Here is a 25,969-nt window from a genome sequence, read left to right as displayed (position 1 = left end):
CTAGGCCACCAGCGCTCTACTACTATGAAATAACATTAATGCTTGGATTTCCCATTACATTATTTCCCCTTGTACAAAATCTTGCAACAATACTGCTTTGCATTTTTTGTAAAATAAAAAGTTAACATTGTCAATGTTGCTTAGTCAAATTTAAAACCATTCAAAATGTTCATCTGATTTTGGAAATAAAGATGATCAAAAACTTGCATTCTATAAAAGTAATTGTAATTGAAAAAAGTAATTAATTTAAAATTTTAATTTCAAAATGTAATTAAAAATTTAATTATTAATTACATATTGCAATTAGTAATTAAAATTTTAATTACTTTCCACATGTAATGGAAATTATTTGTTGCAATTACATTTTGTAATTGCAATTGTTAATTAGTAATTCAATTACTTTTTGCCCAACACTGCCTTGCACTAATGTCACTGTGAAAGTGTAATTATCTAAGCTTATATAAACCTGGCTAAAGCACATTACACAATATTGCAGAAGCACTAAGGAACAACTGAAACTAACACAGTATAGCTGGGAAGAACTAAGTTCATTTATATGCACTAAGAGAAAATTGGACCTGTATGTAGTTATAATAGAATAGATTTATTCGTAAGCACAAACAATCGGTACAGTACATAGTATAAAAGAAAACACAAAATAAGATTAAAGTGCCACGAAATGGCCCCATCTCAGCATGTTGCTGGTGGCTTCCAGCGCTGATCTTCCGATGAGACCATCAAGTGAGAAGAATCACGGAAGGTAACAGACAAGAAGAAAAAAGACAGAAATAACATACAGTAAACAGTTAGTTAAATAAGAAAAAAGTTACACAGCAAGAAGATACAACATAACGACTATTTACAATTAAGATTAATTAATACAAAAACAAGCATCGTGCTCTAAATCGCTGTATCGATCCGGTCCGACCATATCTTGGCTGAGCATTACAGCTGTATATACTACTAGCGCCAACGGTGGCTACACTAACTAAAAAGCAATGTCAGACCAAACCAATATCGAGCGTTCATGAAATCTACGTTAAAAAATCTTGTAAGATTAGCTTATTAGCAAAACAGCATTGTAGGATGACGAATTTACGAAAATGTACGAAATACTAACATAACAGCACTCTACTAAGTATGGCGTAAAGGAATGATGAACCCTTGTCAGGCCAAAGGAACAAAACACTTGAGGTAAGCATAAGTAAAATGTAACTTTTATTTCACGATTCCAAGTTTTCTGAATGCCAAGGCTTTGCGCAATTAGTTACATAATTATCTACTGACGAGCAAATAATACATGGATATGAATTATCAAAGTTCATAGGAACATGACCCATTAATCGACCCAGAAATACTAGAGTGTAGGTAGTTGTATAAAAGAATATTAGAAGTTTCCAACTATTCTACAGCACAATGAGGAACAACTTATAAGACTTTTCTCATAAGTTTGTCCTCATTGTACCATATCGTCCTTCGGGATCTACTTCGTACTTATTAGTCTTATATAAACTAAGCAAGAATTAAATAAGTAGGTCTTTCATTTAGGATTAACTTACCTACCTTACTTTTTGTACTTGGACTTATATTTTTAAGTGACTTCAATAAGAAGTTTTTTAATCCATCGGGACCTTTGTTTACTACATGATGTCGAAAACGAGAAGCAGCAACAATAAACTTAAATCCCGGATAGGATGGTCGTGGTTTTATCACTTGTCATGTCATGTGTCCTTTTCGCACTTACCTAATTAGAACGTGACAGCTATGGTGACAGACGATGAAGGGGCGGCCAATGCAGCCATCTTGCCTCGCCGGTTGCATTAGGATAATGATGGTCTCACTTATCCTTTGAATTGCTTATCTATCGTGATAAATGTTACCCATAATGCGCCTTCTGCTCCGGCTGAAAAATATGCAACATTTTTGCGATGAATTTACATTTATTTGAGGATATATCATGATAAAAAGACAAACGGTCACCATATAAATTGGACGTCGCATTACGAGTTTTCCCTCAAGTAAAAAGTAGGTAATCTATATGACAAATAGGAAGGTCCATTCGTAGGGTCGCTGAGATATGGACGTCATTAATGTAGAATAAAGTTCAGGGCTTCGTCAGAATGGATCAGGACCGTTGGAGACATATTTGTTTTCAATCTGTTGCTTATGAGATACATTTTGTAAATAGTAGCTCGTAACTTACCATTTTCACTCAAGTTTTCATACACAGTGCACAGTTTATGCGTCATCTTTCAAGTAAAAACATATAGGCATATAGGGTGACTGATATACTGATATAATTATAACAATAAGACTTTTACTGACTTGTTTTTGTCTGGTTCGTTAATAGGAGTGGCCAATAACTATAGCAGTTACCCTACATTAGCCAACATGAAGAAACAACTAAAATTTTGCATCTCATTACTTTACCACTCTTGTGGATAAAATGCAACTTTGTCATCAGTTTTTGAAGAATCGAGCCTTTACGAGCTGCTGGTGTTGTGGAAATGTAATCAATTTATGTTTATGTATTTTACTTCCTATTGAGATATGCAATACAGAAATATTATGGGTCTCTATTGTTTCCCAAATAGTTTTAAGTCATAATGTGTTGTTTGTCCGAATTTTCGTTAGTCATAATTGGTTTTTCTCAGAAACACGTAACTTTTCAGGATTGCCATAAAACAAACCTAACCTAACCTAACCCATCTATAGAATAACCTTACGAAAATCCTGAAAAGTTAACGGTTTCAGTTTTATGACTAACGATAATATGACAAACTTTATGGGAAACAAAGGGACCCCAAATATTATATCTCTCTAACCCGCTATCTCAAACGGTCGACGCAATTCCCGTCCAACACAACAGTGAAAAGCGTTTAAACGAAAAGGTATGAGACGAAAAAGAACTTTTAAATTGCTTCATCCGTTTTAGAGTTACAATACCACAGACAATGGCTTGGGGCTTCAAATTTTGAATATTCTCTTGCTGAGAGCTTAGTACCTTAGCGGTAGTTGCTAACGTCTATTTACTGCTATAGTATAGTTATTGGACACTACTTAGAAATTGGCCACTCTTAACAATAAGACTCCTATTGGCTTATTTCTTTCTGCCTTAGTATGGAGTGACCAATTACTATATAGTGGCCAATAACTAGGTATAGCAGTCACCCTATTGACTTTTTAGTGATGATTTTGAATGATAAAAATTCAATAATATTAACTATTCATTTGATTTGTAATGTTATACATTTAGAATTTCTCTGGTGTTGATGTGGTGAAAAATTTTGTGTTTCACTCGGTAGCAAAATTTGTTTAACCCTCGTGCTTTGAAACCCTTGCAACGCTTAAGGGGCTACCCGAGGTTTTCATCGATTTTTGTCAAGTTTTGAATCGTATCTCCTTTTTTTGCACTACAGATAGAATTATAAGACAAACGGTTATCGGTTTGTCAATCTTTTATCTCCGGTTTTGTCCCCCGGATTTTGAAAGAAATGAATACTTATTTTTTTATGAATTTTTTAAACATTGTCTAAAAAAACACTTTTTTCGTATCTAGTTTGTAGTGAAGGATCTTACATGTACGAAATCTACATATTTGTGTTCGTCTTTGACGTCTCGAAAAACGTGTCCAGGGTTTTAATTTTAAACTAATTAACACAAAAGTTATGGCCAGAAAACCAGTTTTTTAGCCTAAAATTGTTCAACTTTGATGCCAAATATCTCGAAAACAATGAACTTTGAAGTAAATATGGGATACTATATTGCTTAAAGCCGTTGCTTTTAATATAATAAGCTACAAAAAACATTAGAAAACTAAGGGATTCAGATCGAAGGTCATTGGCGTGGGGTAGCTCCTTAAAATTTCACTTTTCGAACCACGAACGTAGCGAGTACGAGTAGTTACATTTTGGAATCTTTCGCTTACTCGGCGGGTAGTAAGCATTTAGAACGAGGGGTAAACAACAACTTTGCCCTCTTCTAAAACAAGTAACTAAAATTTTAACAGGTGGCAATCGGTAATAAGCGATCTTTTAGAGACAAACGTTACTATACGCGATAGTATAGTGTAATTTAAATTGTATTTTTCTTATTTATTTTACTCGTAATGCATGTTAATTATAAGATGTTATAATGTTTTGAAAAGATGTGTCCCGCCGAGTTTGTTGCCGGTCCCATTTTGGGATACCCTCCTCCAATTGAGGGGGGATTTAAATCTTCTCGAGGCAGAGGTGTAGGGTTGGAGCCGGTATAGCTTTATTTGACGTTCATAAGCGCATTGTAATATGCCTACTTGAATAAACTATTTATTATTTTTTAACTTATCTTATCTTTATGTAGTTTGTAGTGTATGTATATAGGAGTGTAGTTTATGTAATATCTTCGTCGAAGAACACATTCATTCAACCTTGGCGTTCAGCCAATAAATTATTGCATCTCAATGGAGATCTTAATTATCGAGAGCCTGTTGCGATGAGATACGAATTCAATATTAGTTAGGTAATTAATGGCCCTCGTTATTACACACATATCTTGCCTTCATACCAATTAAGCTGTCGATGGAACAATATGACGTGAAACAAATAGATATACGGTCTTAGGGATACCAAATCAGATTTTCTATATTACGGGACATTCTATATTACACAATTAATATCTTATTCCATAATCTATGTCAGATTTGTTTGAAACTAACATGCCTTTATGACTACCTATACCGCGTGTACTGTATTAGTAATCAAGAAAATACATTTCTTAACCCATCGGACGCCATGCCAACCGTGCACCATCGTGAACCTTACGGCCGCGCGCGTCAGTTGACGTTTACAAATTTTGGGACATGGTTAAGTTCAGTAGCAAAAATCGGGATGACCCGATGAAACCAGGACGTGTGGTCACCCTACGTAATTCTTTGAAAGATAACCTTGTTGATTGAACTTACTCGTTTTTCTCGAATATTAGTTGGAATTGATAAATAGGTAAACATAGGAAAAACTATATATTTGTAGCACCATTAGGTACAATTGGTGGCATCAAAGGAAAAATTATACTTGATAATTTTATTGCCAGTGACCAATGTGTAAATATTGATGATCATACACAATATATTACACTTCCTACTATCTCGTACAGTCACGTTTAAAATTGTTATGCCTGGTTTAATGCGCGTGCAGTAAGAAAAGGAATCTTATAAGCAAGTAGGTAGTATTTTACATTTTTAGACTGAACCGAACCATTACAATGTGCGGCTTGACTTTTGGACACTGGCCAACTCTCTTCTTCTTATCTCGATTACTAGGTAAAATGATTAGCAAAAGTAACTTTTGTTTGTTTTACGAGTCTTGGTAGGCTTTTTATTATGTACTTAGTAAAATAAAAGAAAGTTCCAAATTCAAAAGCATAAATGACCGTAGTTATGCAGAAAACGACCAACTCAATTTTTTTATCAATGCAGAAAGCGACCAAAGCTACTGAGTTAGGGTGTAAGTCACTTTGACAAAAATAAAAAGTTGGTCGCTTTCTACAGAACTACGGTCAAGTATTGCCCTGGATCTTACGATCTTTGTTTTTACAACCATGGACAATCAAGAAAGATTTTTTTTCTAATAACTACGTAAGGTAGTTCGGGGCTAATTGGCCTGATGACAAATTTTGAAATCCCTTTTAATATTATCGGTACACTTGTATTGGTTCCGAAAAACACAATATTTCAGCTATACTCATAAGATTTAACATAAATAATTGCATTTTATTATAGCTAGTTTAAACCTCGCGCGAAAACGCCTCACACGCCATTTGTGACGTCATAAATTATGGTGGTAGACATTGTTTACATACTTACAGTTACGAATTTCCCTTGAATCCGAATGATATTGTTAATTCAGCACCATATAATACGATTAGGGGTGATAAATACATTACAAAAATTGTTCACAATAAGTCATTTTATACAAAGACTCTCACACGGTTGCAATTTAAGATGGATTATTTAGATACATGTAAATTTTGAGTGAAAATCACCGAGCGCCGGGTTTACTTTTTAATTTTTAATTTTTTCTAGTTACGACAGCCAACATGGCAATGATAGTTCCATTCAGCCAAAAAATTAAAAGTTTTTTTGTGAAATATCGTATTATTTAGCGTTTTATTTATATAATAACAAATAAATATTTACTTTATATCGTGTAGTAATATTTTTTGGACGTAATAAATGTTTAGTGGCGAAATAATATTTTTTTTGAACTTCCAAACTCTTTGGTGAGGACGTAATGGATTACAGTCAATGAGGTTGTCTATGTTGCTCTAAGAAATATGTCATACATTGATGACGTCAATTCTTAGCTCGCTTCTGATTCGCGTTTCAGTCAAAATGGCCGATTAGAGAATTTTGCAGTTTTATTTTATTGAATATATTAATAATCCTAATGTTTATACTGAGATTGGGCCATTTTTTAGAATCGTATTTACGTATATGTTTCTTTGAAACCATTATTTCCATGATTCTTTGTTACTGTCATCAGGCCAATTACCTATGCAATGGATAATTTACGCCTGGCACTGCCATTTATTCAAAAGGTGTCGGAACGTCTAAAAGGTTTCTCGGGTAACCACAGAGCGGGTTCCTTCTTTGTTCAGAGGCTGAGTCTAGCGGTACAAAGGGGTAACGCCGCCAGCATTCTGGGGCCTCCCGGAAGCAGAAGATTTTTATTTTTAGTTTGTTCACTTAGGTTTTAAGGTTTAGTTTTAAGTCCTTATTTTTACCTTCTTTCCTTCGTGTTCATTTGTATATTTTAACCTTTCCTGGTTAATAAAAAAAAAAAATCTTCTCTCTATAAAATCTACGCCCTTACTATGTTTCAATAAAAATAAAAAATATTTTGGATTCTTGTCAGATTATAGTATAACAGATTATATCATGTTTGTGTCGTCTGCATCTGGACTTATTACTCTGCTTTGTTTTACTTACATAGTTATAAGTTATAACAAAAGGAGTAGTATGTTCTGTGTGGGCGTTGGTACGTGTTTGTGTTGTCCTTCTCTGATTTCAGGTGCAGACGTCAAATACTTGATATTGGCAAATTTGTGCCAACTAAAAGAGAAGAAGAAGAAATAAAATTAATAATTTGGTCATTAAACTCATAAAAGCCCATAACCAATTATATAATAAGGAAGCGCAAAGATTGTGAGCCTGAGAATGGTATCAAGTTCACGGCATTATTATGAAGTGATATTGGTTGCCTCCTGTGTGGATTGTAAATTAATTTCGGCTTCGTTCGTTTGTTTACATTATCCCCGTAAACTCTACTAAACGTTTCGAATGTTACTGTAATTAGTTTCTCTAAACGTAAATACTTAGTTAATTGATTTCCGGAGTTTTCTGTTCCAGTGTAATGAGCTTTGAAATAGTTATTTGAACTACGAATATTGATGCGTTTTCCGTGTTTGAAAAATAAATTTGTTTTAGATTGTTGGTGATTTCTCTTAAACTGGGAGGAGACGAATAGTTTTATCGGGGAATATTACAATTGTCACATGTAGGTAAAGAGTGACCAAGTAGAGTAGCCGATGCTGGAATCGAACCGGCGACTTCAGTTCAACGCGGCTAGTGTCCTGACTACATGGGTCTATAAACTTTTTTACCTGAGGGCCATATTGCGCCTCAGAAACTTTCCCGCGGGCCACCGTCGGCGCCGGGGGGGTATCTGGTTGCTGCTGTTAGGGCTGATTACAGAACCCCTGGAGCCTGACTCCCGCGGGCTGGACGTTTTGGGTGTCGACGGGCCGGATTGGAACGCGTCGCGGGCCGGGGTTTGGAGACCCCTGGCTTAGAATGACTATGGTGGCCGGGTGGTCTAGTGGTCAGGCCGTTAGCCGCGTAAGCTGAAAAATGCCAATTCTATTCAGACCTCAGCCACCTGTGGACTTGATCACTTTTTCGTTAGTATAGGACATCTATTTCAGTTTATAATAGGTAGTTATGTAAAAATACTATTGCCTAAAAAGACCAAGACCTAGCCGTAATTTATGAAAGTTAAATACAAAATGTATTATTAACAAAATTGTATTAACTTCCTAAATATAATCATTAATCATACATAAGACTATAATCCAACAGCTCTAGGTATCCATCTGACAACACCTTCGCCATAGATTGGGATAATCCTAATTGAATATATAGCCACTGCCCGACCCTCATATAGCTTCCAATCTCTTTAGTGAGGGTATTTCTTATTCATTAAGTTGTTAGTCCAAGTCGGGCAGAGCGTCTTAATTTTAATCTCTATGAGTTCCGCCTCGGAAGGCATTCAGGTATTCCATTATCCATTCAGGCTGGCGACGTGGTTGAATTTATTCACGTTGTGATGTTATACCTAGGTACCTATTCATAATAAATATTTGCGCTGTTTAATTCAGGGTTTTTTGATCGACCGATAAAGGATGACTCACGGGCCGTGCCCGGACCGAGGCGTCCGATATGTCATTTTCTATGACGGCTGATCGGTGATCACGTGGTACTTTCCATAGAAAATGAACCGGCCCCGTCTAGCGTGAGTCATCCTTAAGGGAGCAAAATGTATTTTGAGCATACGTATGTATGTTACGTTAGTGAATCGAATATTCATTTATAGTACATTACTACAGAGGCTGGGAAGTAACGGGTTGCCGGCCGAATGCATATAGGTATGTATAGTGCTTTTCTTAAACATGCAATGAAAAAATAATAAAAATTGATGATGATGATTGTTTCATGTCCTAATGTGATAGGTTATTCAGTGCGTGGGGTTCATAAGGGGAACGAAAATTTTATTATTTTTGCGCTACGACGCACGGTTTAAGAAATACAGCATTATAAAGTTTTTTTTTGTTATTTTTTTTTTAATATTAATTAGGGGTTTCCTACAGAGGAACGAACATTTTATTATTTTTGCGCTATGACGCACGGTTTAGGAGATACAACCCTATAAACATTTTTCTGTTTTTTTTTTATTTAATTTTTTTGTGTTTTTTTAAATATCACTTGGGGGTTTTGAAAGGGGAACGAAATTTTGATTATTTTTGCACTACGACGCACGGTTTAGGAGATACAGCCCTATAAAGATTAAAAAAAAGAAAAAATCGTACCATAAACCATAAAGCAAATACTGCCTATAGTTTTTTTTAAAGCGGTGCGATAGTGTGTTACCACTTTAATGGCTAAATGCCACGATGGTGTGTCACAAATATCTGTGAAATGGAAATAAAAAAAAAAATTACTTGCCTTCAATTTTGTATGAAATTCCTTTACAGTTCTCTGGAGTTGCTCCGCCCTAAACGTGATGCTTCGAAGCCTGATATAACGCCCGGAGCGACGACATTTCATTGCATGTTTGAGAAAAAATATTTTGTTCAGAAATAAAGTTTTTTAAGCCTTCCTAAACTCACGATTCCTTTATTATTTAGGTTTTTATTACGTATTAAAACTCAAGCTTTTCCTTTTCAAGTTTTGATTGATAGTTTCATAATATCCATATGTAAATTCACGAGTAGGTAGCGTATTTTTTCCGTATAAATATTGGATTCTGAAAACTCGTCAATCAAAACAAATCATTTGGCCGATTGCGAACGCAAAAATATCGAAATATTGCCGAAGGACCAGCATATCTTCAACTGGTGATATCCCAGCGTCGATAAAAATATAATTGGAGAAACATGTTTTTACCCTATTTCTGTTACATTTCTAATTAATTAATTAAAGATATCTACAAACATTTTACGTGACAGCTACTACATATAAAAATGAACTGTCATAGGGTTCATCATTCACGAGAGAGGTATTGTTAGGTATTGTAGAATACAGCTGCAGGCTGAAGTCTATGCATGCAGGCAGTATCACGTCTGTTTTGCCGTGGCTCGGACAGCACGTGGAAAAACATCGTCGTAACTATGTTGTTCCCGCTACGTTGAGGACGTTGAGCGTTCCTTACGTTTCCGTAGGCATGCGCTTTCGACTCGGCATGATGTAGACATGTGACTATCATATTCATAACATAATATAGCGAGTGTCATAATAAAGGGAGGTTAATAATATAAATAAATGATTAAAAAATAATATTATAATGAACGGGTATAATTTAACAAACTGGTAATCGGTTGGCTTGCTTATATGTTGGAGTACCCTTCTATGAATGAAATATCTACAGTATTAAAATCTATATATAAACATATAGGGTAAGCAAGAAGAAGGTCCGAACTAAAATTTAAGCCCACGTTTGTCACCTACCTACTCAGCTGCGGCTGAATTCCAACAGCACAGCACTATGCTTTTTAGGGTTCCGTACCCATCGGGTAAAAACGGGACCCTATTACTAATAGTGGTAACACACTATCGCACCGCACCAAGGTCATTGTGCGACGCACCCATAAAGTAAAGTAAAGAAATATCGCTTTCTCGCTCTTACCTATCGGTGCGTCGCACCATGACCTTGGTGCGGTGCGATAGTGTGTTACGGCCTTAAGACTCCACTGTCCGTCTGTCCGTCCGTCTGTCTGTCACCAGGCTATATTTCATGAACCGTGATAGCTAGACAGTTGAAATGTTCACAGATTATGTATTTCTGTTGCCGCTATAACAACAAATACTAAAAAGTCAGAACTCTCGGTGGACGAGTCCGACTCGCACTTATCCGGTTTTATGAATTTATGATGTATGATATAGAATTTATGCGCAACTTATCGTGGGATGCAAGTTGCTTATTACATATCGTGGCTTGTAATGCCACTATGTAGTGTGTATTTTAACTGTTTAGCTTAGTTATTTCTCTATAAAGTTAGTCATGGCCACTAACAGCTCTCAGGCTTTTAGTTTAGACCAAACTTTAATCTCATATCTAACTTCTATTCCCACTTGGTTAAAATAAATAGAGGTCGATCGTATTAAAGTAACTGGGATGCCGCGACAAAATGGCCGCCCTTGGTCAGGTCAAACGTTTAATAAAAGTAGAAATATTTCTTTAGAGCTATATCGATGTTGTTGATTGACGTGTCACGTCGAGACGTATTATCGAGACGCGTAACTATGCGAAACTTTTGATATTGCGAAATTGATATGCCATGTAATAGGTATAAGAAAATCTTTTAGGTACAAACAGCAATACTCGTACGTACGTACTCTTAACTATCCATCGGTGGACTTATGCCTTTTATAATAAGGTTTACCGTTGGACAGTAAAAAAAAAATTTAATATCATTTATTATCAGTCAACTAAGGCCTATAGACCTTACAAACTAACTTAGGTACATACATACAATAGTAGTTAACAGTATGGGCGATGTTAATGACAAAAACATAAAACTACTTTATAAATAGATACTTGGACTGAGCTTTATTAATAACGTCATAGATTATTTCGTCCAAGCAGATTCAAGTACACTGCGTGAGCGAAAAGAGCAAGTGAATCACCAACTTTGTTTCAAAGCCACACGAAGCAATGAGAATTATGGCAAAAATAAGAGAAAATGTCAATGCAGGTACAACTGAGATGCACAAATAAGCTAAGCGGGCAAACATAGGCCATATACTATGTATGCCATATAAAATTCAGATCCCTCAAAGGGATAAGTTCGCCTTTGTACTTCTTACTAATTGTATGTTATTTTTAATATGTCTTTTTGTACAATAAAGAGTTTACTACTACTACTACTACTACTAAAATTATGAAATTAATAAAATTGTATCGTGGGCCCTGAATTGTACGTTTGGTACTTTAAAGTCAGTTCCGGCTGCCATAGTGACGGACAAACACAATTCTAGATGAAGTCGACATCGATCAGACGGTCCCTGTTCATTCCTAGACCAAAACGAGAACTAAAGGGATTGAGGGATTGATTCAATAAGAACTAGTTCTTAAGATCAATTGGACGAGGCCGGGGCACTCCGTTTAAGGAGCATTCCACGGGCTGTCCCGTACAAACTTATTTTATTTCCTGTGTTGAGACTTTTTTTCGGCATTTAAAGCGGGCGATTATTTTTCTGTGCATATTTTTGACCATTTGTCATAGAAAAGGAAACTCTTATACCAGTAAAACCTTCAGAAAATTCGCGTTTGTACAGGACAAACACTAGACAATTTCATGGAATGCTCCTTAAAGACCAAGCGGATCTCCATTTGTGAGCCTGCCACAGACTAAATAAAACACGGCCCCCAGGCGAGTTCAACTCGCGCTCTGAATATTAAAATATAGTTCATTTCGACTTTAAACTGGCGTGAGTCACACTAACACTAAGCTAGTAATACGGTTTAACTGACGTTTTTTTTATTCACTCGCACTTTTAGTTTTTTAGTTAATTTGAAAATGAAGACCTAGGCTAGGCTTTCCGAAACATGTTGCGCGAGTGACTAAAATGCGTGACTTAAACCGTATTTTTAACATAATATTTAATTTTAGTGGAATTAAAAATATTAAATACTGAAAACATCAAGACAAGTAACTAAATGATTACGGTTTTTGAGAGATCTACAGGTTAACATACGGATAGTGGAGCCTAAATGATAGAATATAGCGGAAAAAGGCGTCGTGTTTGAAGAATTTCGGCACGAGACTTGTTCGCGCATAGAAATTTTTTTTCGCGCCTTTTTTCTAACGACATAATTTGTTTGCTAGACTATAGTTCCGTTTCCGTTTGCCATCCAACAATAAAATATTGTATTTAGATACGTTGATATCGATGTTTCTGGGTTTTTAGTCGTAATTACTGCGTGACCGGCAAAGTAATTACATAGTCCGTATTGAAGAGCGAAAGGGCGAACCAAAACATATAATTAAAACTATTGGTATAATTAAGTAATCGGAAACTACACTTACTAGTCCAATTATGTCACTCACCAATTAGTAGGTAGACACGTTTATTTTTTTGCAAGGGACGTTGATGTTTCAACCCGTTTTATATATGGATTTCGTTAGAGTTTCGATGGTTTATTGTGCTAATACCTATATAGTAAACGTCAAAAGGCTAACTACAACTGGTTCTATTACCTCTGACCCTAGAGAATACCGGTGTACCGGTTTTTGTCTATGTGTGGATTTGGTAGGTACTCTACGCTTAATTATTTCACCATGCTGAGACCTACCTACTTACTTAGTTATCATAGGAGTTACATATCTGTTGTAAACTATGTAATCCATCACCTTGTTCGCTTAGCACGGTTATCATGTTGTATTCTCGCTCGTAGTTTATAATTAAAATGAAAGGGACGGAACTAGAAGCGAGAAAATTCAATTTACGCCAGCTCTGTAGAGTGTAGATGTCTTTGAATGGAGATACAGTTGGCAAGATATGACGAGATATAATATTACTTGAAGTATTTCAGTGCAATAAAGTGCATACCATTGACGTCAATCTCAGGACAGGCCTTACGGGCAATAAGAATGGGGCATTAATGGGGCCAGTGCAGCGGTGTGCTAATACAACGCGTTTGGTTGACGAGTTCACATCACGCGCGCAATTGGTCGCAACTAGTTTTGGTTCGAATTCGTGAGTGACACCGCTGAACTAGTACCATGTGTAGTGCCCGTAAGGCCCGTCCTGACCTGAGATATACGTCAATGGTGCATACTGAAACCTCAGAAATTCTGGTCCAAGCGTAAGTTGTGCAAGCAAAACCTAAAAAAGTATAATTCAAAATTAAATAAATCTAATACTAGTAGCAGGCCATTTGTCGTTGTAAATTAATATGCAGTCAGTAAGCAGTTGGCGACCATCCAGAGGATCTTTGAGAGCACATGCGACTTCACTCGCATGCATAATTACAGTAGGTCGATAAGTTAACGAGCTTGGAATACAGGCCGTTGTACTTAGGCTACAGGCGTGACGGAAAACAATACAGTCCTGCTGCGGTAAAAGAAAAGTGAACAAGATCTCGACGGATATAGATCTGTACGGTTACCATCAGTTTGTCACTGACATAAACGCCGTCGAGAACGTAATTTACTTTCTATACGTCCCGTTTGCACTAATATGCGAGTGCGAGCGAGATGTATAGAAAGTAAATTACGTTCTCGACGGCGTTTATGTCAGTGAAAAACTGATGGTAACCGTACTGTTTAACTGTCTGAGTTCACAGAGGTCACTTACAAACATTTAAGTAAGTAGGTAATTTGATAATAGATATCGTTAGGACTTTTTATAATTGTTGCAAATGAGGTTAATTAATGCTAGATTTGATATTTGTATTTATTAAAAGACATTATTATTATTGAATTTATTATGGAATTGCTATTGAATTAATTTGCTGTGTTTATGTGTATTAAATGTTTTTATTTTTTATGTAAGTAAATTGATGTGACTAGTATGTAAGCGCTTTGGTATAACACTGTAATGCTTATATATGCTGAAATAAATGAAAAAAAAAAAAATGAAAAATGTAATGAACTATGAGGTAGTTTATACGTAGTCCCCGTTTTCCTCTTTGTTTGATGTACAGTCAGCACACTATGGGGCGAATCGAAGAAAAAGCGGACATTCGTACCTACTTTTTTTGCGAAAAACGTATTTAAAAAATGCTTTATTTAGAAAAAAAATATACCACATTTATTGTTGTCCGTATCATTTTCTATCGAATAATATTTTTTTAAATACTCTTTTGCAAAAAAGTACGAATGTCCGCTTTTTCTTCGTTTCGCCGCATAACTATTAGCATAGCACTCCTGCATATAAAATTTTGCGACTTCTTTCAAGAGTAAGGAAAAAACTTGACTAATACAAGAAGGCTCTCGAGTTAGACCAAGAAAAGTCTGCATCAATTTTGATAGCATACACAGTCCAAGTGTTATTTATACGTAATAATTTCATAGAAGTTTGACGTTTAAAATAACACTTGCACTGCGTGACTGCGTGTGCTATCAAAATCGTTGCAGACTTTTCTTGGTCTAACTCTATTATTACACGAAACAACACATAATTATATAGTTTGACAAAAAAGAGTAGGAATTAAAAAGTGGCAATACTGTAGTGTCGTCCCATTTTCTTAGATTGATTTGAAAGGGAAGGGAATTTCTACTCTTTTTAGGGTTCCGTACCCAAAGGGTAAAACGGGACCCTATTACTAAGACTCCGCTGTCCGTCCGTCCGTCCGTCTGTCACCAGGCTGTATCTCACGAACCGTGATAGCTAGACAGTTGAAATTTTCACAGATGATGTATTTCTGTTGCCGATATAACAACAAATACTAAAAAGTACGGAACCCTCGGTGGGCGAGTTCGACTCGCACTTGTCCGGTTTTTTTTTCTATATATGAAATCGTAAATAAATCAACATTTCCAATGCGTGACGCTTGACTGGTCCTGCCATCACACAGTATCACTAACTTTATCTCATACATTACTAATGGCCAGTTTACACTCCGCATACCCGTCCGATCAATCGCCTAACTAAGTTAGTGCCCATGATCGTCAGTCGCAATTATTGCCGTCAAACGGACAGATATCTCCCACACAAGCCAATCAGCTCCTATGAACTCGTCTCGACCGTTTTCCAATATCCTCTCGTTGGACCGCCGCCAGTGACATTACTTATTCAGGCTTCCCGATTAAGCGTGACTTGGCCACCTGACTTTAATTTAGCTTCATGTTACGATTATATTAAATCGGGCCTTTGCTGCTGTCCGAGGTAGTTATTAGGTGAGACTTTTTGGTAGGTGCTTTACTTGTGAGTGTTGAACCAGAAATAGGTGCTGTTTAACTGTCATCAGTGGACCCAGTGTTTCATTATTTCGAGCCTGATAAGTGATAAACTTTCTCGTACTGACGGTTTGAATTTGGAGGATTGAGGATATGGGCCGATACTGGGTAGTTGGTGCCTATACTGGATATTCAAATTAATCATCCAGTTATGTCATTGTATGTCAGCGTTACGTCTTGGTGGCTAGTTAGTCTACAAGTTTAATACAAAAAGAGGTTAGTGCAAAAAAAATAAGTAGCGCCACCAGGGTCTTTTGTGTTGTACGAGGAACTCATTTATTATAATATTTATGTGTGTAATTCGGATTTTATAACAACTTTGCTTTTGTTATATTAGTTTGAGTCGTAGTTTGGGTCTGGTGTCTGGTAAACGTCCACTCCTCAACATTAACTTTATTTTCCTGTGATATAAGGCATATCATAAACCCACTATAGTAGTGGATTGTCTTGACAATTCTATCTTAAATGCTGTCAGGCCGCGAAGGCCACTGCATTGCCACTTAAGCCTGTCAACTCTCTTAGGCATTTACAATGTCCAAGCTGCAGCGAAATATAAATTCAGTGAAATTTCTTAGTTGAGTTCATTACTGACGGGTTTCATTTTGTCCATGGATTTCATGCAAGTGATTACGATAATAGGTACCTGTACCTGAAGATAAAGAAACATTCCCGCAGTACCTGCGCAGAGTTAAATACCTAATCATAGGACATAGGTATTCAGTGTAAGTCCTTTAAAATGGAAAAGAAGCATTCCACGGGCTGTCCCGTACAAACGCATTATAAATTTATTTCTTATAATATAACTGTTCTTTCGGCATTAACAGCCAATGATAATTTTTCTGGGCATAATTTTGACCATTTGTCAAAGAAAGGGAAACCAGAAACAGAACTGCATATCTTCAGAAAATTCGCGTTTGTACAGGACAACGGTAGAGAATTTCACGGAATGCTCCAGTAATAATACTCACTTACTTGGCTGGCGCGATGACCCAAAATGAGTCTTGGCCTCCAACAAAAGAGCATGCCACTTTGTTCGGTCCAGAGCGGTATCATGCCAGCTTTCGCCGACGACGCCGAGCTCACGGAGATCTGCCTACACTCTATCTGCCCAAAGATATTTAGGATGACCAACAGGACGGCGTCCAGTTAGTCGACCCAAGCAGGCCCGGATCTCCAATAATAATGATCTCTCCTTATCCCTCAGGCTCTCTATTTATATGTCCGCACACAGTATTAGGTATATGTATTTAGTGCAAAACTGTAATATTTGGCAATAGGCGATGCGTGCTGGTTGCGCCTGGCGACTGGCCAACCGTAACGACTTACCGTCTGCCCGCGATTATTTCAACTAGATAAATTTTACGGGTTATTCCCAGCAGTTACCACTTCCATGCAATCGTAGACTTTAGGCTATCCTCATAAAGTTCAACACAATGTGAACCTCAGAGTAGGAACTACTTTAGGAATAACCCATTTTACACTCCTTAAACACATGGACGGGACGAGTACTAAAGAGAGCCGTGCCGCGAAATCATTGATTTTAACCGACGTAAAAAAGGTAGTAAATTTTATGTCGGTATGCGCCGTAAATAGCATTTACAGTTCCTGGGCAAGGGTATGCGGTAAATTGTGGGCCTATGGTGATAAAGAAAGGCAGATTTTGTTTATCGCCTTGCGGTACATTCTTGGCTTGGTGTTATAAATATTTGTCGTACCCGTACCTATTTTGTATGTTATGAAAAGCTAAACATTGTTATGTAACGTGATTTTTAAAATCTGAGTTCCCTTTGGAAATTAGGTCTTCGTCTTTACGCCATAATTTAGACTTAGTACTTTAAATTCTATTCAAATCGCGGCTTTTAGTCCACTTAAATCATCAGTGAACGTTAATAGTTATAAATGTTATTCCTTTTAAGTTAGAAAAAATATGCGATGTACCTCTGTCCTGAGTACCAAATGGATGTTTTCTAAATCATTTCAGAAAGTCGTATTTAAACATGAATATCATCATAAAGTTAAATGTCAACAGTTCGATGCCGCGGCCGGGTCATCCGAAAGACGGATTTTAACTTTGCAAAGAATATCTGCCGTGACTATATTTAAAAATTAATTTCATTGTATAACTAATTTCATATGAAATTGATTCAAAATTGCATGATACTTTAAACGTAGTTACGGCGGGTATTGGTAACTCGACCGTATTTTCGAACATCGTATAGCTAAGTTAAATGTATCGGGACAAAAAACTCCTTGCAAATAAGGTGTCTCTCCACAAAAAAGGTTCTAAGCGGTAGAATTTGGCTGCGAAATACGGTCATTTGCTCCAAGGAGGGACGTGGGATTGGTCCTAAGCAAATAGTACCTAAGGTATCTCTTATGTTCTAGAAATAAGACTAAAACAATTCCCCGCTGGCATGCCGCATCGGCGTATTGAGAAACTGTGGAAAGAGCAGGTTATGCGGAGCGAGTAAGCCTTGGACTTGAACGAATACTTGCATGCCAGTAACTTGTAACTTCGTAAAAGTTAAATCAAATCATTAATTGTATTCACATTGCGTTGGTGCAACAGTCAAAATCCGTAATGGTGTCTGGATTTTTGTAATTTTTGCAGCAATGCTGCAACAGTGACGCTTATGCCACCCGTCCCAAAGCTTACTCAATTATGTATAAACTTGCTAAACTTTTTTACTGAATCTTTTGATAATTGAATGCAAAAAGTTTCGCATAATACTCGGATTCCTGGTTAAAAAGCTTACGATACTCCACTAAACGGTCTGAACGGTCTGTGTAGCAAGTAACTAACCCAGCCACATACTGGCACCGTGTGGCCGCGGCATTACCATTACAAGGTAGAGCTGCTGTTAGCCAAGTAGGTATTGCATATTGGTTTCCGCGCAGACTCTTTTGAAAGGTCTACGTAGCAAGTAGCTAACCCAACAACTAAGCACGCCAACTGGCACCGTGTGGCCGCGGCATTACCATTACAAGGTAGAGCTGCTGTTAGCCAAGTATTGGTTTCCGCGTGATTGGCTCGGTACGTCGGCCTCTCACGGAATTGCGACAAAGCAGTTGTTTCTCTTGCGTTTTTTCATCCGTGAAGCTCGCATTCCGCTGGCCATCCAATTTTTAAAAGTGGATAGGTATACCTTAGGTTAATGCTGAGTTGCAAATATATGTTGGTGAAATAGTTGTTTCTTGTTTAAACTTTTATACTCGTGCAAGCAAATAGCCGAAGTTACGTCAACGTGTAGAAATGTATACAGGTACCTAAATGTTACCTTAAAAGTTACATTTTGATTGTGACTGCAGCAGTGTAGCTATTGTAGCGTTGCGTCAGTGGAAAATGGGTGATGTAACTATTAATTTCCTTGATAAATTGATTTATTCAACATACCACTAACCTAGGTACTCATAGTGGTGTGTTCCTGCTGGTGAGTAAGGTTGCCAGAGCTCAACGAGGGTGAGCCGACCCTAAACGCTCCGCGTGTTTAGGGTCGGCAACGCGCATGTAACTTAGGTATGCTTGTTTGCCACCAAAATACCGAACTTCTATTCTATTTAAGATATGTGTTTATATGTAAGAATAAGATGAATTTAAGAGACGAGTAATTAAAACATTGTTATACGGCCCCGACACTACCATGAATACTGACATTACTTTGAAGGAATGACGTTTTTAGTGATAGTGTAGGGATTGTAATGAAGGAATGACGGCAAGTAATGAAGTTTATTTTAATAATTTCCGTCAGTATTGGAGTTATGTCAAAGTAATGATACTAGAAATGACATTAATACTGACAGTGAATTGATTAGAATGATGGAATCAGAAATGACAGAAAGAATGATGGGCGATAATGAAGTTATTAAACATTTTTAATATTTTTGAAGTAATGTCAAAATAATGACATTATACTGATAGTGAGTGGAGCGCATCATTCTAATCCCTCATTCCGTCATTTAAAGTACGTAACAAGAAGGTTTTATACTAACAAGAGTTATTACTGGCATTTAAGTCAATAAGTGAAGTATACCTACTCTATTGTCATTGCTCTAAAGTTTATTTTCACTTGACTCTGAAGAAAAAAGAAAAACATGCAGAATGCGACGCCTAAAGAAAATCTCTGTCCCTGTCTAAAAGTTGCCATACAGGAAAAAAATACTTATTACTTTCAATTGTTAACAATAATTAAATAATATTTTTTTACTATGGAAATTTGAGCCGTAGCAAAATGCCGGGACGGTGCTAGGACGATGATGGTCACCCTAATATATGTAGTTTGTGCGGAAAGAGAAGACTCGTGGAATGTATGGGGCCCAATACATTTCACGAGTCTTCTCTTTCCGAACAGACTCTAGAAAGACGGAGTTCTCCCACGACCGATTAGAGTCTAACCACTATAATATATAAGAGCTACAAAATAGGTAAAACATTAATTTCTAGACAAGAAAGGCACACAGATACATACTTCACAAGCCCCCTCCAGACTATGCGCGTGAATAGCGGGCGAAGCCGCGATTCGCGTACGAGTGTGGAGGAGGCTACAGACTAACATACATAATTATAAATTTCATTAACTTAAAATTAAACAGTATTATGGCGACAGAACGGCGGCGTGGTTCCGTTGAATCGTCTACTCTTGAGTCCGATTCGCGGAACCTCCGAAACACTACACCCTTCGGCCAGAAGTCTGCGCACTCGATGGTCTCCTGCAGCTAGGGTTTGCAATCCGGATCCGAAATGTATGAAATTATCCGGATCTGGATCCGGATCCGCGGATATTCCCATACATTTCGGATCCGTCGTGCAAACCCTACCTGCAGCGGTCGCTGCACGCGCATCACATAAGAGTTGAAGTGCACGTAGTGGCGCGATCGAAACTGGAACACCTTCAGCGTGTAACCGGTCTTCTGGTGTAGATATGTACTCCACCTCTCAAGCAGTCGTGGCGGTGTAATGCAGGCGCGACACATACAGTGCAACACTGGGTGTAGCAATCTGCAAGCCGGAATTAGGCGGCTCGGCGGTATCACACTGTCTTATGAGGCGCCGTACTCGTCTTCTTCTTTCTTAACACCAGTGTTAAATCCTCCTCATCAACAATGGCACCAGGGAGCTTCTCCTTGGGAGCAGTTCTCTCTTCAGTACCCGAGCAGTAGTTCTTTCAGTGCGTCAAGTATGGAGCTTATTGAGATATTTATGCATTCTTACTACGCAGGTTGAGCAAAATTATCGACTATCGTGGTCAGAGTCTATCTTCTTCGGCACGTTTTTTTAGATGTGAGACGTGATCTAGATATATGTATAATATTATATTAGTTACACTAATGAGTGAAGCAAATCCTTTCAGTCTGTCATTCTGTCTGACATTAATTGTTTGTTATCTGCGTTGCCATGGTTACGTCAAAACATTTTCAAACACACAGCGATTGATGACTACCCTCAACAAATTATACACACATTCATACGTAAAGACAAATTAACCCAGGGCTGTTTGAGTCAGCAAAATCCTAACCACTTGGTTTCGTAATATTATACTTTTAAACTTTTAATTGCATCTCAACTACTTATCCAAAGACAAGAATACTGAGTATTATACACAAACCATGCATTGCACATACACGTGTGGGGTATCATATAAAAGCAGATTAAATAAATTAAAATGTTTTTTTTTTGATGTTTAAACTGCAAATATTTTAATGAAATAAGGTAAGATATGTAATTCTGAGCAACAAAAACGTTAGAGGAATTAGTCAAGAATCTTTTCTGTGTAAAATCATGCGATTTGATTATTTAGATTTTAAAGCCAAACGTTCATCTTCTGGGGGTCGGTTATCTTTTGTGCCACTACCCTAAATCATTTTCTAACTACCTATCTTTTTTTTTTCCATTTTTCTGTCTCATCAAGCATAGAGTTACGAGTACGACAATATAGTATGGTTACGACAGGTTAGAATAATTGGAACCGTTGATTGAATACTTAGGTTTTTTGTGTTCTTCAAAGCGTACTCTATAACAAATATTGAACACCTATGTATATACACGCTTGTTTAATGCAAATAAACGAACGATCATTCATTCATTCATTCATTCATTCATTCATTCAAAACGAAGCCAAACGGTTAGGAAAATAATAACTTAAAACTCCCCGTGAAAAGTAATGATGTAAAATACTGATAAAAATACTGATAAGTGTGTGGGGAGATTTAAGACTATCATGACCGGACTGGACCAAACGCTGGAGTTTCATTACAAGTCATGTCAGATTCATGATAGTGTCGGGGCCGTATTACGATATGACAACAATCATTATTATGACATTAATTAATATTAACACATTCGCCGGATGTTAACGGCTTTAGCCGTGCTTGCCAATTGAACTTGAAACTTACTATTTGGCAGTAAGTTATAATATCATATAGCCGGCGAACGTGTGGCCACGTTAGGAGAGTAGGAGTTATGTTTATGTACGTACACATAGCTTTCACGAAATACGGAAACTAATTGAGATTCTGATTTAATCACATCAAGATGACAAGTAAATACCACAGTAACGGTAGGAACCTAATTGTTACTTACTCAATAATTGTATTATGGGGATATGTAGAAAATTTGGCAAAAACAGAAACCACATATAATGTGTAAGTAGGTATAAATACATATTATTGTCGGACTTGCTCAAAAAATGTTACGAGATCCGGTTGAGAAAAAGCGACATGCTGATTAGCCGGATATACGAAAGCATGTTTGCCCAAGCTCAAATGAAGACATATATACTATTTACACACACACACACACACACACACACACACACACACACACACACACACACACACACACACACACACACACAACAAATAACATAAAACAAAGAATAACAACAGACAGCTCTAACGCTAAATAATAACATTTTCCAATATACGGAAATTTCATACATCATTCCAGATAACATTAAACTGTAGACCTTTTCTAAACATTTTCTGTGAAGTTGTACAACAAACCAATTCAATTTCGATACAACGTGAAAGAATACAAAAGAAAATTGTAGACGCTGACAGTAATGACACCTGACATCGCGCGATGTTGACCTTTACTGCCTCTTTAGGTGTTTTATACGGAAACTTTATTTCAGGCCAATTCGAACGTATACTGATATCAGTATGACATTTACGGCGCGATTCGGGAAATGAATTAGAGATTAACTAAATATGATATAGTAAAGATATGTGACGTCCCACGGTAAAGGTACCTTATGGCGGTTGGCGCTTACGTCGCATAGCGCCGCAATAATATTGGAGCGGCGTTAATAATAGCGTATCTAGTTAATCTCTAATTCATTTTCCGAATCGAGCCGCTAGTCTGTATCTTTAGGTATTTAAATAAAAGTAAACAGTATCTACCCTCAAATGGCACCTTAAGCCAGTTGAGGGTAGATGAAAACATTACATGATCAAATAATGTATGTTAAAGTCAGGTCGTTCAGTGACTAATCCAGGTGGTTTTGTATTTGGTTGGTTAAAAATGTTATAACTACCCGAAAATGTACAAATTACAATACAATACAATACAAATACTCTTTATTGCACACCTCAATAAAAGAAGACAATACAAAAGAAAACAGAAATACAAGCAGAGGTTGACAACAGGCGGTCTTATCGCTAAAAAGCGATCTCTTCCAGACAACCTTCCAAATTATTTGTTTACTTTTATTTAAATACCTAAAGATACAGAGTATAACTGATGTCATTCAGTTTTCGTGAATTTCGTGGGTACTTGTCCGTTCGCGGGCGAGACGCACGATAGCTAAATAATATGATTCAGATATTATTTTGATGTCAGTGTACCTTCGAATTTATACAAGCCCCAAGATGTGAGACAACCTGTATACGCCACACACATAACTCTTGATATCCCTAAGCTATTTCATTAGTCTCGACGCGGTGACAAGCGCGAACTGTCACTCATTACAGAGAACTTATGTGATCCGACTTCAGTAACTATCTGCCCGGTTCGAGCTTTAAGATACGTCAATTAATAGATCTAGAAACGATATGGATTAGATGTATCAGTGTCAAAAGTAACGTTTTTGTTTGAATAAACATCACATTTGACACTGTCATATCTATTCCACATCGTTTCTAGATCTATTAACTGACGTATTTAAAGTTCGAATCGGGCTGTATGGCAGGTAAGGTAGCGTTTACAGGAGGTTTGAAACTTCTGGTGTGAACGTTGCCTTTTTGCTTCGCGTTTTCCTTTGTGCAAAATCTTAGGAGGGTGGGCTCCATTCTCGGGCTGCATTGCAGCCACAATTTCTACCGTGCCTTAACTATGCACAATCATACTACGTACCCTAGCAGAAATTGCCGACATTTTCAGTTCATGTAATTCAATCTTGAATGAGGTGGAAGCGATCTGAATAAATAATTTGGCATACGGGTAGATGGATGTGGTCCTGAACGCCTAGGGTTGCCATACGCCATGATTTACCCTAACATGTCAGGATTGTTGACATGTCACGTTGAAATTTTTCACATCGTCACGTTATTTCATATTTTCACATGGTAACCCTATGCCCGAAGCGCCATATTGGCTTTTACGGATAATGTAGGTTAAACATATCTCAGTGTAAACACGAGGTTATTGTTTATTTACTATATCCTATGCCTACCATTTATCAATCTGGTATGATTTGTATTACGTATATCCTATCTTGACATAGATACTAATAGATAGGGATTCTCCTAATACAGCGGAACCAGAGACTATAAATAGATTAACCATTAATTTTCGTTCTCTTTCGTAGGTGTTCGTACTCATTTGCTTTTAAGCTTTATTTTTTTAATAGGTTCTTTTTTTCTTCTTCTTAAAATAATACATGTATTTCTGTAAACTAGGGTTACTTTACTCCCTATGAGTTTATTTTTAAACGCAAACTCTTAAGACGTTGGTTCGTTGCAACTTACTGATGTGGCTTGCAAAGTATTCCTCATAGAAGTAAATGGCGTCTGTGTGGTGATTTCGTGGTCTACGTTCACGCTTTATAAAGCGGAGTTTTGAAATTATCCATAACGGTGCCTCATAAACAAGTAGTTACTTAATTTTCAAGCTCTTTGACATGTCACGTTGGCAAGGAACCATTTCCTAATTTCCCAGAGCCATCAGCTCCGTACGCGATAAAGCGAGCCATATTAATTAATTTTAAGGCACGCTGTCATTGCGGCGTCGGAGCAAATTAGTTTGGCAAGCCTTCATTCATTACGGCAAAGTTGTGTGGGCTAACTTTGACTGCCTGTCTCCAGCTAGCTGTATATCTGAATAGTAATTTACCATGAGTTTTGATGATTCTGTTTGTTGTTAGTTGAGATAGTTGGACCTGTATGAGTTGAGATACCGTAAAACCAACCAACTATAGTCCAGTACGGATATGATGGTCGTACTTGTCTACGTGACAGCGCGATAAAACGGTGTCCGTTACTGTCCCGCGGTGTTAAAAAGTGACAGTTATTTTATCACGTGGATGAAACCATCCATAATACGCCGGCAGTAGGTGTAGTACTACTTTAATATGGTACAGGTTCAATACGTAATTAAATGTAAATACCAATGTTCTTTTTGGTGTAGTCTGAATTTTTTGAGTTTTCTTCCACTTACAAAAATATTCTGCCTTTTAACTGCGACATTATAATAATAGTCATCCCTTAACGAAGATATACGAGTTAGTTTAAAACCATAATTGGGAACTTTTGGACTAAGTTGGGTAGTTTTACGGTAGATAAATCTATATGAGGTAAAATTATATGACTGCCTTTTATAGATTTACGAACAAGACTGTAGAACAGGAGATTTTTTTGTGCGCTCTGTACAAAAGGTAATTTTTCAAGACATTTATAGGTATATATTTTTGATGTTTCCTGTAACAATGAAGTCGACAGCATTAAAGCTGCAGAATTGTGGCGCGACATTGCTGCCGACCGCATTGCTGTTGTAAATGTCAAAATAAATGTTTTTTTCAATGTCATTGTCCGCATTGTTGAAATAGCTTACTGCAGCATTTGCAGCAACGCAATTCTGCAGAAATAACGCCGGTGCAATCTATTTTTTTTTCAATGTTAAAAGAGGCAAACGAGGAGACGAATCGCCTAATGGGAAGCAATTACCTGCAATAATACTAAAGGGGTTGCAAGTACATTGTCGATATTTAAGATGGGAGTAGGTACGCTCTTTTCTTGAAGGTTTGAAGGTTGAATCCGA

The 25,969-nt window shown here is 37.1% G+C and overlaps 1 long non-coding RNA gene across 1 annotated transcript in view; it reads right to left on the bottom strand.

Moving 5' to 3' along the window:
• Positions 1-310: 310 nt before the first annotated feature.
• LOC134798740 (uncharacterized) overlaps positions 311-25,969 on the bottom strand; it is a 461,223-nt gene continuing 435,564 nt past the window's right edge. Inside the window, exon 3 of the long non-coding RNA XR_010145260.1 lies at positions 311-417. This is a non-coding gene — a long non-coding RNA (uncharacterized LOC134798740). The remainder of the gene's footprint in view (positions 418-25,969) is intronic.

The sequence above is a fragment of the Cydia splendana genome, chromosome 17 (genome assembly GCF_910591565.1).
Source record: "Cydia splendana chromosome 17, ilCydSple1.2, whole genome shotgun sequence".
NCBI classification, from domain to species: Eukaryota; Metazoa; Arthropoda; class Insecta; order Lepidoptera; family Tortricidae; genus Cydia; species Cydia splendana.
The sequence above is the reverse complement of the archived record's forward strand: the minus strand, read 5'-3'. Positions and strand labels throughout refer to the sequence as shown.